The 12,746-nt window shown below is 39.1% G+C and overlaps 1 protein-coding gene, 1 long non-coding RNA gene and 1 other non-coding gene across 4 annotated transcripts in view; 2 read left to right on the top strand and 1 right to left on the bottom strand.

Annotated features, from left to right (window-relative positions):
- Positions 1–4,473, top strand: part of LOC138152623 (uncharacterized) — a 634,969-nt gene extending 630,496 nt beyond the window's left edge. The window contains exon 2 of the long non-coding RNA XR_011166153.1: positions 3,899–4,473. This is a non-coding gene — a long non-coding RNA (uncharacterized lncRNA). The remainder of the gene's footprint in view (positions 1–3,898) is intronic.
- The window catches only part of PITPNC1 (phosphatidylinositol transfer protein cytoplasmic 1), a 432,818-nt gene that overhangs the window by 275,536 nt on the left and 144,536 nt on the right, over positions 1–12,746 (bottom strand). The window lies entirely within an intron of this gene.
- Positions 9,212–9,315, top strand: LOC138152817 (U6 spliceosomal RNA). The gene has a single exon (XR_011166204.1). It is a non-coding gene; the product is annotated as a U6 spliceosomal RNA (small nuclear RNA).

The following is a 12,746-nucleotide window of genomic DNA, read 5'->3' as shown; positions in this document are numbered from 1 at the left end:
TTGGATTTCAGAGCTCACAGATGACAAAAAGAAGGCCCAAGTTGAAAGAGACTTTTCCCAAGTAACACAAGTAGTGAAGCAACTGAGTTAGGATTCAAATCCAGGTTTTTGGAGTCCATATTCAGTATTCTTTAGACTACTCCACTTGTCTGAGATATAATTGTTTTAAAAATTCCCTTTGACTCCAGAAATCACAAGCTCATAGGCAGATTTTAAGTAAGGAAACTCAAAGGTCCTATTCTAGTTCAACCCACTCATTGTATAGATGAGGAAAGGTTCAGAGAATTTAAGTGATTTGTCCAAGATCACACAGGCAGAAAGTGGCTAGGTCAAGATTCAAACCTGATCCTCTAATTTTAAATTCTGTATTCTTTCCATGGTATCCTGCTGCTTTCCATTTCATTAAAATTATATCTGGGAACTCTCTCAGATGCTAAGGTTTAGTTATTTTTTTGTTTTGTTTTGTTTTTGTGAGGCGGGGGATGGAGACAAAGGTAAGAGAAGGGGAAAATCAGGGAACTTGAGGCCCCATTGTGCCATTCAGAGCCCCAGAGCAGTAGAGGCATGTTCCTGTTTTGTGTTTTAAGTCTTCCTTCTGGAAGTAAAATGGCTTTCCATGGGAGGTAGTAAGTGTGCTGGAGCCAGGAAAACTTAGGCTCAGATCCGGCTTCAAACAGCTGTGTGACCCTGGGAAAACCACTTAACTTCTTGGATTTCCCCATCTCTAAAGCCGAGATAATAAAAGCATCTACCCTCACAGGGTTGTTGTGAGGATCAAAGTATGAGGTCCTTTGCAAATCTTAAAGCACTCAAAAGGTTAACAATTATTATTCCTAGAACACAGTCTCTTCTTTATGAATTTTTCAACAATTTCATTATAGCCTTCAAGCTGAGCTATTACATGACTTCTCTATCTCCCTACACATCTGGTTCCTGGAATAAGAAGGTAATTATTGCCCTCTTATACCTCTTTGGCTGCTTTAAACAAGACCTATGCTATTCTGCATAATAAATTATGTTTCCAATACTCATGCTATTATCAGGTTTGATCTTCACAATAACCCTGTGAAGAAGGCTATGAAGTTATTACTATGAGGGAGGGAGGGAGGGAGGGAGAGAGGAAGAGAGGAAGGAAGGGAGGAAGGAAGGAAGGAAAGAAGGAAGGAAGGAAGGAAGGAAGGAAGGAAGGAAGGAAGGAAGGAAGGAAGGAAGGAAGGAAGGGAGGGAGGGACGGAGGGAAGGAAAGAAGGAAGGAAGGAAGGAAGGAACCAGAATCAAAGGGATGCCTATCAGTGGACAAATTGTGGCATACGAATTCTGATGGAATATTACTGAACTATAAGAAATAAAAAGAGAGGTGATTTCAAAGGACCTTGGCTAGTATATATTAGGGCAGAGTGAAATGAGAAAAAATTATACAAAGAAAATAACAATGAAAGAAAACCAACTTTGAAAAATTAAGAACTCTGATCAATGCAATGACCAATCCATGTATCCAGAGGACCTATGATGGATATTACCAACCTCCTGAAAGAGAGATGATAAACTCAAGAAACAGAGGTATATATATTTTCGATATGGCCATTATATGATTTAATATTGCTTGCCTAGTTACTTATTACAAAATTTTTTCTTTCTCTGAGTTTTCTACATTGATGCTAATAGGAAAAGTGTGTTAGCACCTTCTTTTTCTATTATAAACTATAGTGGATTGACATCACTTGTGTACAATCAATCTTGTGTGAACCATGGCAGAAGACTGAGGAATAACAGGACTGGTCAGGCAATTCCTAAAAAGTTAGGGTGTGAACTTGGGGGAAAAGATATTCTATATTCCACTAGAAAGTACTAGATAAAATCATAGCAAGAGGCTAAACCCTGGGAGCACAGGTGCAAGGCATGGTCAAACATGTTGCTAATATAGACTGCTTTTAATTTCTTCTGGTGTCACTAATTCAGTGATAGGCTTTTAAAGTCAGCACCAGTGTTGGCTGGTGCTGGTGGATCTAGAGATCAGCCAATTAGTTTTGGGCAAGTCGTAGTAAGTTCATACCACAGAGGTGTATTTTTGCTACTCAGTAGAACTAAATAGGGGAGGAATTCATAGGGAAGCTCCTATAATCATGGTGGTTGGGGAGGTCGTCTTCCTTATGCACAAACTGATATAAATCACTTTTTTCCTTGCAATAAATGAATATACTCAAGCAAAACCAATTCCTAATCAGCCATGTCCAAAAAAATTACATCTCTATTTGTATTCTATCACTTCATCATGAGTCCTTTGGAATCATGGTTGGTTATTATATTGATCAGCGTTCCTAAATCTTTCAAAGATGGTGCAGGGGATAGAGCAGGAGGGCGGGACTCAGGAAGATCTGAGTACAAAACCTTATGTGATCCTGGGCAAGTCACTTAACCTCTACCTACCTCAGTTTCATTATTTGTAATATGGGAATAATAATAACACCTACCTCCCAGGGTTGTTGTGAGGACCAAATGATACAGTAATTGTAAAGCACTTAGCAATGTCTGTTACATAGTGTCAAGATATTAGGAGACACCTTGCTTTCCACAGCTGAGGCCCAGCAAGCAAGCTGTGCCTTGAGATTGGCACAACAGTCCTTTGCTCTCACACTCAGGATGGTTTCATCCACAGTAAAATCCCAGAATTGTTTGATATAATTACTGTACTGCTTTGACCATTTCCACCCATTCTCTGAGCTTGGACAAGCTCCTGCTGTATCCATGTTCTAGTCATGAAGCCCTGCTATGAATCAAACTTGTCACATTGTTGCTGTTACTCCTCATTGACAGGGCTACAACTCACTGCATAGCCATAGGTACAAGCATTTAAGATCTGCTTACATTAAAGGGAGTCCCTACCCTGCCAACAAAAGGCAGGGCTTTGGTACAAGTGTCCTTATTTGCAAGTTGTTTTCCTCATTTTGAAATTAAACCACTGGTTTATTCCTGACTTTTCCATCTTCAGCCTGCCCTTTTCAGCAACAGCCACCCACAGGTCAGAGGCCAGGTTCTGGTCCAGTTGACAATAACAAGCAATATATAAATATTAGCTATTGTGTTTAAAGGGTTATTTACTATGCAGATTATTCTCCTTCTTCTGGCTCACCTTCCTTTATATCTAGCTGATAAAATTCTTTAGGATTTCCTTCCATAGAGTACAAAGCCCAGGAAGATAGTCCTATGGGTCTGTGATTGAGAAACACAGGTATCACAGGCACAGACCTGTTCCTCTTGTCAATCTTAGGATGGTGGGAGACAGCTGAGGCTCCAACCTGTCTTTCCCACAAGGAATCTACTTGAGATGATTATTGGCCACAGGCTATATATACTAACCACAGCACCTACAGAAAGCAAGTTAGAATAATTTACCTCCAGGTGTAAGAGAGAGCAGCTGCAAGTCAGGAAAGTCAACCTTGACACAATGTGAGTTCACAGATAATTAGCTTTGGGGATTTTAACTGTTTTACTAAGAAACTATAATCATATACAGTAAGTCAAGAATGAAATTAAAGGATATATGGAATGAAAAAGGTTAGTTTTGGGGTTTTTTTCTTTAAGTTAATTCCTTCACTCTTTCTATCTCTGAAGTGTTAACTGACTTTGGGTTATCATAAGTTGAGGGCATTTGTTATTGTTTTATAAACAAAGGGAATTGTTTTTAAAATTTGCTCTCTGCCAATCCAAATTTTATAACAAAGCTTTCTGTCCTCTGCAGGGCAAGAATTATATTTGGCATCATTCCAAAAATGTTCTCCACACCTTCGAGAAACATTTTGCTTTCAGATCTCAGTTCCCATCTGCTGGTGTGAACACACACACACACACACACACACACACACTCACTTATGTAACATCCTTTTTATTTTTTTTTTAGGATAAGAAAAACTTCAACTGGAGATAGAGAAAGAATTGTGTCCTAAATTTAGATGGAATCACTGAATCTCAAGAATGAAAGGGATCTCAGAAATGATCCAGTCCAATTTAAATTTATCATTGAGGCTTCACTTGAACATCTCCAGTGACAGCGAACTCAAAAACATCCAGCAAAACTATCCCACTTTGAGACTGCTCCAGTTGGAAGGAAATTTCTTTATATCAAGATAAAAGATGGCCACCTGCAACTTTGACCCTGCCTCCTAATTCTGCCCTCTAGGGCCAGGCAGAATAAACCTAACTCGTCTTCTACATGATAGATAGCCTTTCCAGCCCATTCAGTCCATGGAACTTCTGAATGATACTTTTCTTCTGCATAATACATTCTTATGATCCCCTTAATTTATTCATTGGTTGTTTATTTTACATATATACGTATATATGTATGTATATCATTCCTAATTATCCACAAAAGTAGTTTCTTGACTTTTCAAATAAGCTCTGGAAGAAAGTCTGCAAAATAGAATGAAGATTGTCTGTACTTTGTTTCAAATAAGACTTGACCGTGGAAAAGGATATATTTCTCTGAATTTTGTCTAGATAAAAAGCCCATACTCAAAAGTCGGGAAACTATTGTCACCTAGCTGACAACTCTACAAATTAAGGGTTATAGCCAAAAAGCAAAAATCACTATATTAATAGTATGTTTCCTGAGGCGAAGAAGGTCAAGTTACAAAACACTAGCTATATAACCCTGGGCAAGTCACTTAACCCTGTTTGCCTCAGTTTCCTCATCTCAACATAAAGTGAGTTGAAGAAGAAAATGGCAAACCATTCTAAGAAAACCCCAAATGGGGTTACAAAGAGTCAGACACAACTGAAAATGACTGAACAACAAAAAAGGTCAAATCAAATTCATTTCTTAATCACTATTTGTGGGGTACTGTGCTAAGCACCGAGGGCATAAAATAAAAAATGTCCCTGCTCTCAAGGATTTTATAATCTAATGGTGGAGACAACATACAAACAATTATGTACAAACAAGATATAGAAAGGATAAATTAGAAATAGTATTAGATGGAAGGCACTAGCATTAAATTAAATGATTCAATTCCTTGATATGGTGATGTAATTTTACGTTTAGAAAATGTGAGGCTTATACCATATTAACAGTAGTATATCAATGGTTAATAAACAGGGGCAGCTAGGTGGTTCAGTGAATAAAGTACCTCCCCTGAAGTCAGGAGGACCTGAGTTTAAATCCAACCTCAGACACCTGACACACTTACTAGCTGTGTGACCTTGGGCAAGTAAGTCACTTAACCCCAACTGCCTTACCTTCCCCCCTCTCCCAAAAAATTGTTAACAAACATATGATGCTTGATGGAACAGCATCAAACATTCTACATTTCTCTATATATGTATTTTAGTATAACAGACTGTTAGAGGAACAGAAACTCCAAATTCTTAAGATATTTTTTTTTGGTGGGGGACAATGCTCAAAGTTTAATAGTTAAAAAAGTAGCATGAAGAGAGTATTAGACTTCAAATGAGAAAACCAGAGTCCAGCTTCACTTCTGACACATATTGGTGGTTAACAAATGACTTAATTTTTCTGACCTTCAATTTCCTAATCTGTAAAATGGAAATAACAATATTTGTACTCACAGGGTTGTTGTGCTGAGCAATGCATGCAAAGTGCTTTCTGACTTAAAAAAAGTACAATACTGAAGCAATTATAATTAATAATAAAGTAAAATAGAAACATGAATCATTGGAATTCAATAAAAAATGACTAATTAAGATTCTGTCAACTAGAAATGTCAGCAGTTGCCCAAAATAACATTTTTCTTTTCTTAAACAGAATTTAGATTGATTAATACATGGAAATGCAAAAGGCTGAATCACATCTAAGTACATCTGCTCTATGGGTATATAGCTTTCTCATCACAGGTTAAAAGACCATAATTAAACAGTCATTGAAAATTCACAATAGAACCAGTCTCAATGTCTATGCACCTGTAATTCTACCTACCCAGAAGGCTTAGGGTAGTGGATATTATGAGCTTGAGAATTCTGAGCTACACCAGGCTATCCTTGTGGGGTATCTGCACTATGTCTAACATGAATATGGTCAGCTCCTCCAACCAGCCCAGGTAGAAAACAGAGCAGATCAAAGCTCAGTAGTGGGGATTAGGCTGTAAGTAACCTCTGAGCTTCTGGCCTAGGTGAAATGGGAAGAGAAGGAAGGAAGGAAGGAAGGAAGGAAGGAAGGAAGGAAGGAAGGAAGGAAGGAAGGAAGGAAGGGAGGAAGGGAGGAAGGGAGGGAGGGAGGGACGGACAGAGGGAGGGAGGGAAGGACGGTGGGAGGGAGGGACGGAGGGACGGAGGGAGGGAGGGAGGGAGGGAGGGAAGGAAGGAGGGAAGCATAAATTTAATCCTTCTAATTTCACTGGGGAGAAAAAAACTCTGCCAACTGCCACAGATTCTACAGTGGTGTCTGAATCCAGTCAATCATTTTGCAAAGACCTTGGTCACCAGAGACACTAGGCAATACAATATGGGTAGTTTGGCATGAACACATCAGAAGTGCTGAAAGTGAATCAATAGTGTCATCTTAGATGGTAAGCAAAACTCAGCTTCTAAATCATAAAGTAAGATAAGCCTAAGCAGAGGGAAAGGTCCAAGGACATTAGAGTACAGCAGTGTCTATAGACCCTGACGCTAACAAGAGTAGTGATAATTAACTCAGGCACCATCTATTATAATATAGACATTTTGCAGACTGTTTGGTTGCAAGCATTAAGCCCAAACCTTAATGCAGAAATTCAAAAGGATGAAGAGAGGAAAAAAAGGCCAGTCCTGTGAAAAGAAAAAAAACTCATGCAAGAACGAACACCTGTCACATCTTTGGAAGATGCTAAAGCAGAGGACTTATAATTTACTCAGGTGATTTTCTTACTAGGACAACTGTGCTCTTATAAAATGTTTTTATTATAAAACAAATCCATTTCATTTGCAAAGACATTGGGAATAATAACAGTATCCTTTCGTTTAGTAATCCTCATCTATATTGGATTTAACCATTAAATCTTAAATAACAATAGTAGTGGACATTCAAAGAGTACTTTCCTCCTAACAAACAAGTGAGGAAAAACAGCATAAGTATAATCACCTATCCTACTTCATTTCCTCCCTCTTAGAAGAACTGACATCAATTTAAATCAGGAAACATTTAAGTGTCTATGTGTCAAATTGTATAGGGGAAAGAACTCCAGACTTCAGATTCGGAGACCTGGTTTCCTATCTTGGTTTCAGTATTTCTTCAGCTGAATGACTCTAGGCAAGTCACTGATTCACTCAGGGCCACAATTTGCCCATCTGTAAAATTACAATAAATAGTACTTATGCTAACTACCTCACAGAATTGTAAGATATATACTTAGAACATGTTCAAGTTCTTTAAAAATGAGTTATCCTCATGATGACCCCTTGTCATCAAATTCAAGGCACTTGCCTCAATCCTTAACCTTCTTGACCTCTTCATAACATTAGACAACGTTGACCTCATGGATATTTTCCCATATGGGAGCTTCTGTGACACTGGCTGAATGCCTTCTCGATATCCCTTACTGGGATCTATATTCTTCTATATTCTTTCCATGCACTAACTGTGGGTAATCCTCCCTAGGCTCTATACTATCCCACTTGAAGATCTCACCTGCTCCCATGAGTTTTAGATATTCAAATCTGAGCTTCAGTCCCCCATTACCAAATGTCTGTTGTATATTTCCAACTGGATTTTCCCCATAGGTAACTCAAATTCAACATATTCAAAACAGAATTAAATATCTCCCCAAACCCCCCCTTCTCAAATTCCCCTGTTTTTGTCAAAGGCACCATCATCTCTCCAATCACCCAAGCGTACACCTTCAGAATCATCCTTGGTAATTCCCGTTTTCTCACCTCGTCTAACCAATCAGTTGCCAAGTCTTGTCAGTTCTACCTCCTCTCCTATCTCTCCCTTTCTCTCTGGTGATGGGCCATTACCCAAGTTCAGATCATCCTTACATATTACTTGGACTACTACAGCTGCTCCAAGGCTCTCCCCTCTCCTATCCATCCTTTGCATGACCCCCAAAGTAATATCCTTTTTTTTTTTTTTTGCTTTTTGGAGGGGGAAGCCAGGGCAATTGGGGTTGTGACTTGCCCAAGGTCACACAGCTAGTAAGTGTTAAGTGTCTGAAGCCAAATTTGAACTCAGGTCCTCCTGACTCCAGGACCAGCGCTATTCACTAAGCCACTTAGTCACCCCAAAAGTAATATTCTTGAGGCACAGAGCTACATCACTCCCTTATTCAATAGACTCCAGCGGCTCACTATTATCTCTAGGATCAAACACTAATTCCTACCTTTGGCATTTAAGGTCATTCAAACTTAGCTCCAACTGGTCTTTCTAGAATCATTATATATTACTTCCCTTCCTGTACTCTGTACTCCAACCAAATTATTCATCTTCTTATCCCTCATTCACAACATGCCATCTCCTGTCCATGTGCCAATGCCCCATGCTTGGATTGTATTCTTTCCTCACTTCTGTCTCTTCAAAGTTCTTCAAGGAGGCAGCTAGATGGCGTAGTGAATAGAGCACCAGTCCTAGAGTCAGGAGGGCCTGAGTTCAAATGTGACCTCAGACACGGAACACTTTCTAGTCATGTGACCTTGGGCAAGTCACTTAACCCCAATTACCCTGACTTCCCCCCTCCAAAATAACAACAACAAAAAAATCCTTCAACAGGTGGCCAGGTAGCGCAGTGAGTAAGAGCGCCGGCCCCAGAGTGGGGAGAACTGGGATCAGTTCTGGCCTCAGATACTTAACACCCACACAAAAATAACTGGTTGTGTAACCTTGAGCAAGTTACTTAACTTGCTTAGGGGCGGCCAGGTGGCACAGTGAGACTAGACCCCAATTGCTTTAAAAAAAAAAACAAATCCTTCAAGGCTTAGCTCAAGGGCTACCTCCTACTTAAGGTCTGTCCTGATCTTAATTTTCCGGTAGTCTCCAAATTCACTCTGTCTATGCTGTTTCCCTTGGTTCCCATCCCCAAAGAACATAAACTCCTTGAAGTTAGGGACTTTTCTATCTTGTAGTATCTTAGCATAGTACTTTAGACATAGGCCATGCTTAATAAAAGCCCTATTAGACAGATGAATTTACATGCAGGCTTCACAAAGGATCCTCTGACTCTAAATTTAGCACTTTTTATTTCATCATTCTGCCCAGAAGTTCCTTTTTTAAAAGTCCAGATCTTGTGCTTGCTTCGGCTGTGCATATATTAAAATTTGAACATTACAGAGAAGATCAGCGGGGCCCCATGCAAGAATGACATGCAAATTCATGAAACATTTCATATTAAAAAAAATAAAGTTCAAATCTTCTGATGTGCTTAAGATTACTTGATTTACAAAAGAATCAGCTTACATCAAACTTTTCAGGAATACATATATTGCAAACAAAACAAAACAAAAACAGAAAGATACCTGTTTATGGCCCATAAATAAAACAGGTATTTTCTGAAATGTCATTTGACATATAAAAAGCCTTTACTGGCCTCTTTATTATCTCCCTATCCTAAACATATGCCTACTAATGGGTATAGAAACTACATAGCCATTTAGGATTCATTTTTTTCTTTTCTAATTCCCCCCGACCAAAGTGAAGAAATTGTTTATAACAATTCACACCCCACTAAAAAGTCAAAGGGCTAACATCCTTAGACCATCCTAGTGAATGAACACAGGGATTTCGGGTGTGCTCCAATTCTGGTGTCTTCAACTTCAGACTGTGGAGACTATGACTAGATGACCCAGAGAGTGTTTTCTGAAATGAACTGTGAAAACCTGACTCAGGCCAGCTCCTACATCTGGCAAAAGCTGCTGTTGTAGTTTAGTGGTTATCAGTCATGTCCAAATCTTCTTGACCCCTTTTGGGATTTTCTTGGCAAAGACACAGGAGTGGTTTACCATTTTCTTCTTCAGCTCATTTTACAGAAGAGGAGCTGAGGCAAATGGAGCTAAGTGACTTGCCAAGGGTCATAATAGTTAGTACAAGTGTCTGAGGCCACATCTGAACTCAGGTCTTCCTGACTCCAAGTCCAGCACTATCGACTGTACTACCTAGATGCCTTTTGATAGTTCTGTTAGCATCACCCAAATTCTCCTGTGTCCTAGAGACTCCTAAGAAGTATTCTAGAGGGGCAGCTAGGTAGCAGAGTGAATAGAGCAACACTCCTAAGAAGTATTCTAGAGGGGCAGCTAGGTAGCAGAGTGAATAGAGCAACAGCCCTGGAGTCAGGAAGACCTGAGTTCAAATCTGACCTCAGACACTTAACATTTACTAGCCATGGTGACCTTGGGCAAGTCACTTAACCCCAACTGCCCTGCCTTCCCCCCTCCAAAAAGAAAAACAAGAAGAAAAAGAACACTAGGCTCCTTTCCTGGTGTGACGAACACAGCTATAATTTGGGTTGTAGGCATTCAGCTTTTACTCACTGGTTATTCTTCTCTTCTTACACTCTTCTGCATTTCCATTCCAAAACTTTGGATGGCAGACCATCCAACCCCACATTCCCAAACCCAAGAAGAGAGATGGGAAAGGAGGAAGAAATAAGGGGCAGAAAGGAAGAAAAAAGGTCTTGAATCTATATCCAGATCTCCTCAAACTACTGACTCCCTTTACTCAGTCTCCATCTCTTTTGATCCCCCAAAACTCTAGACACTCAGTCTGATCTCTGCTTGTAATGCTAAATAGCACTTTATTCCAGACTCAGCCTCTCTCCCAGCTTGGATCCCAAACTCAATCATCTGTCTCCAGGCCCTCTCCTGGTCTCCTATACCTAGGAATAAATAGTTCGGAGAGGAAAAAGAAGTCACCTTCCTCAGCCTCTTCTGTCCCCTCAATCCTGCAGAAAATTTTCCCTCCCATCCAAACACACACAGCTCTATTCCCTCTGATTGTGTTCATTAAATACAGCAAAATGTACTGAACACATATTTGTAGAAACCTGTGCTAAGCCATGGAAATCTAGAGATGCATAAAATACAGCCCTGCCTTTCAAGGGCTAATAATCTTATTGTTGCAATAAAGCACATACCAAAAAACATACGTTAAAAAATAAGGCAGTGTAAGGTAAAGATGAGTAATATAAACAACTAAATTACTATGGTGGGTTGTTTAAAATAACCTGGATTTGGAGGTGAGACTTGCTACTTACAACTTGCGAGAGTTTGGGCAGTTCCTTTAATAACATTTCTGGGCCTCAGTTTCTTCATTTGTAAAATGAAGAAGGAAATATCAGATGACTTCTAAGTTCCAGTTTTAAACCAATTATTCCATAACCATCTAATCTATTCCCTTTGTTTCCTTGATGAGAAAACAAAAACCCACAGGGTTAAGTGTTTTGACAAAGCTCGGTAAGTAATTGATCTGAGGTGAGAATTCAAGTCCCCAGACTCTTAGTACATTATTCTTTCCACAAGATGCTCCTTCATTCAAAAAAAAAAAAAGACTCCTTTTATCCATACCTACAGAATTTGGGTGCTACTCATAGGTTATAGTTTACCTTGGGTAATTGGGGTAAAGTGACTTGCCCAAGGTCACACGGCTAGTTAAGTGTTAAGTGTCTGAGACCGGATTTGAACTCGGGTCCTCCTGACTTCAGGGCCAGTGCTCTATTCACTGCACCACCTAGCTGCCCCAACATGTACAGTTTTAAGCAATATTGTGGCAAAGAACTGAAAATTCTGTGGATGCCCATCAAGAGCTAAACAAGTTGTACATGCCTGGGATGGAATACTATGGAATACTATTGTGCTGTAAGAAATGATGAGCTCAATGACCTGGATAGACTTGCACAAAATAATGAAAAGCAAAACAAGTAGAAATAAGAGAATGTTGTATACAGCAATAGCAATACTGTTTCAGGGACAACTTTGAGAGACCAAGTCACTTTGACAATTGTGAATATCCAAATTAACTACAAAGGGCATATAGAGGAAGATGCTATATGCATCCAGAGAAAAAACTGATAAATAGAAGAATGTATAGAATAGTTTTACATATGTATACATATGTGTCTAATGATAGCCATGGGAGGAGAAAAAGAAGAAAAAAGAAATTTACAAGGATAACTTCATTATATATTTAAAAAGAATAGCAAGTTGTACATAATGGATTTGTGTGGTTTCATGTGCAATCATCTTTTTAATTATACTATATTATGGAAATGCTTGTTTTATTCTATAAAATAAATTAAAAATAAAATAAATAAAACATACTGGAAGAAAGGGACTAAGAAAATATTAAGGTTCACCTGGGAGTAGTTAGCTGGAGCTACAGTCCAGTAAATGTATAAAGGCCACAGAAAATACCATAACTGCACATAATGAATTTTTTTTTCCACTGAACTTCTTGGCTAGACCCTCAGTGGTTAGCGACTGCCTGAGCTGCCAAACTGATGCTCTCAGATCCACAGATAAAACCATTTTCCCCATTCAACCTGATGAGAGGCATGCAAAGATAGAACAATGGAACAGAATAAACCTGAAAGTAGAAAAGTACAGTTCTACCTCTGCTTAAGTATTCCTGTCACATAATGTCAGGTTAATCTATTAGGGTCTCAGTTCTTGGTTTTCCCATTAAGTTTTTTGGTTTTCCCACTTCTAAAATGGGGATCTCTGTATTATACCCTTACTTAACTCACACAGATAAAGGTCAGTGAGTGAAAGGCAGCAAGGATGAACTGTAAACATGACACCTTAAAATATTACAAAACTTTCTATTTTCCAAT

Source organism: Petaurus breviceps, unplaced genomic scaffold (assembly GCF_028583685.1).
Source record: "Petaurus breviceps papuanus isolate PSGF00001 unplaced genomic scaffold, PetGlider_PUasm1.0 90925, whole genome shotgun sequence".
NCBI lineage: Eukaryota > Metazoa > Chordata > Mammalia > Diprotodontia > Petauridae > Petaurus > Petaurus breviceps.
Note: the sequence above shows the minus strand (reverse complement) of the source record. Positions and strands in the feature narration are given on the sequence as shown.